The sequence below is a fragment of the Marmota flaviventris genome, chromosome 2 (assembly GCF_047511675.1).
Source record: "Marmota flaviventris isolate mMarFla1 chromosome 2, mMarFla1.hap1, whole genome shotgun sequence".
Taxonomy (NCBI): domain Eukaryota; kingdom Metazoa; phylum Chordata; class Mammalia; order Rodentia; family Sciuridae; genus Marmota; species Marmota flaviventris.
The window spans coordinates 143629011-143631417 of NC_092499.1; the positions used below are offsets into that span (position 1 = coordinate 143629011).

The 2407-nt window shown below is 39.0% G+C and overlaps 1 pseudogene; it reads right to left on the bottom strand.

Moving 5' to 3' along the window:
- Window positions 1–295: 295 nt before the first annotated feature.
- LOC114079083 (cleavage and polyadenylation specificity factor subunit 5 pseudogene) lies at window positions 296–1191 on the bottom strand (annotated as a pseudogene).
- Between the last annotated feature and the right edge of the window lie 1216 nt (window positions 1192–2407).

Genomic DNA, 2407 nt, shown 5'->3' on the forward strand with positions numbered 1-2407 from the left:
AATGGGTTTGGATTATGTGCCCCAAAATGGTACTGAAGCAAGGGTCCCACAAACTCAACTAACCTAAACTGCCACTGTTTTAACATTCACCAGCCTAAAGGAGGGAAAGAACAATCCTCAACTTTTGAGCTTTTCAAAGTTTAATGAGAAATTAAAAAAAGAATACAAATAGAAAGAAGTTTGCTTTCTTTAATGTTGTACAAAAAAATATGAGTAGAACCAAAAGTAAATAAACATTATCACATTTGTTTACACCACTCTCTAGTTCCTCATATTAACTTTACTATTCAAACAATAGAAAGTAGGCGGCAATTTAGGGATTGGGAAAGGGATAAAAACCAAAAAAACTTTACTAAGACGCTTATTCTTCTACACTGTGTATAGCTGTGCTCACAGAGACGGCTTCTTTTACTTCTCCTCTGCTGCAGGTATTCAGTTGTATATAAAATTGAACCTGCTCAACAGCTGAGGGAGACTAGAAATGATGGGTCCATATCCTGGTGCATTGTCATACAATTCAAACAGTGGTGCAGCTACCAGCTTGTAATTTTCAGGGACTGCAAACAATGCTTTCTCTTGAAGTTGAACCAGAAACAACTTCTTATGTTCCTTAGGTTTTGTAATGTGTGCAGGAATATATGGATACTGAGGAGGTTCAAAATTTGGTCTCCACCAGTTACCAATGCAGTCATCAATGACCCAGTCTTGCAGGACCCCATCTTGACGACCCAGTATCTCTGTCATTAAGCGTTTTAGTCCTTCAACTTCATCTTCTCCTGGGTTAAGTTCACCACCAGGTAATTTCAAGAAAGTTGTTCCCAGCTGTAGCAGTAATACATGGGGTAGCCGGTGCTCATGTACAATCAGAACCCCTTCTACAGTCCTTCTCATTCCAATTTTATCAAATTCTTCCCTCATGCGCTGAAATCTGGCTGCAACAGAGCTGTCCTTCTCATAGAGGGGTTCTTTTGTACCAAAAGTATAATTGGTAAGAGGGTACAGGTTGATGGTGCGCTCCAAGGTGAGGGGCTTGGTCTGCTGGATGTACTTGTTGCCAAACTAGGTGACCCCCCGGGGCCAGCCCGTCTGCGAACGATTGGGTGGAACCACAGACATGCTGGCGAGCTCCGGAAATGGCGGGGAGCAGAAAGCGGGAGTCAGGGGAGACTTTCCCGTGCGGGCAGCGGTTATCAGCGTCCCGCTCAGCAGCCGCCGCCCGCCATTAACAGGAGAGCGCAATAGAAGGCGAACACATGCCGGAAGTCAAACATTAACTTTTAAAAAATAAGTTTTGTCAAATGAATGAATGTGTTATGTCAGTATTACTTTAAAATTTATTTTTAATTTTTTTGATTGTCCTGGGGATTGAACCCAGGGCCTCATGCATGCTAGATAAACACTCTTTCACTGAACCATACCTCTAGACCATCTCACTTCAGCACTTTCTGAGTTTTTAAAAGGTTTATGTTGGGGCTGGGCTTGTGGGTCAGCAGCAGAGCACTCACCTAGCATGTGCCAGGCCCTAGGTTTGATCCTCAAATCACATAAAAATAAAATAAAATAAAATAAAGGTATAGTGTCTAACTACAACTAAAAGATAAATATTAAAAAAATGGTTTGTGTTGTTTTCATAGAATTACCATTTGGATTTGCCCATTCTATAACTTACTATTCATATTCTTTGTTAATTTTCCTATTCAGGTGTTTTTCTCATCAGTTGGTAAAGGTGTCTTGCATTGTTTAGATATTACTTCTTATCTGTTGTTCACAGGGAAAATAGTTTTCCAACTTCATTATTTGTATGTTAAAATATATTCATGACAAAATTTTGTAACAGTTTTAGAGCATAGACACATTTTATTAGAGCATTATAATTATATATAGTATTTGGGCTCCTTTGGACAAAATTTCAAGGAAAAGGAATTTGATTTCAACCCCCATTCCCCCATTTTCCTCCCCTCCTCTCTTTTTTCTTTTCTCTATACTGCTGATCTTCCTTACCCATTTTTAATGGGTACTTTCTAAATATACATAAAGATGAAATTTCCTGTGGTACATTTATGTATGTACCTAACCTGGTTTTGTTAGATTCATTCCATAGTTCTTTTATACTTCTTTACCTTTCCCTCCTTCCCTCCCTCCCTTTCATTCTCCTACATGTACTCCACTGATGTCCCTAGGTCTTTATAATATCCTATCCCCTCCCCCACTGCCTTATTTCCCTTATTTTGCACTAGCTTCCACGTGTGACAGAAAACATTCAACCCTTGATTTTCTGAGTCTGACTTATTTCACTTAGCATGATTTTCTCCATTTCCATTCATTTACCAGCAAATGCCATTATTTTATTCTTCTTTATGGCTGAGTAAAAACTTCATTGTGCATATAAACCACAATTTTTTAATCT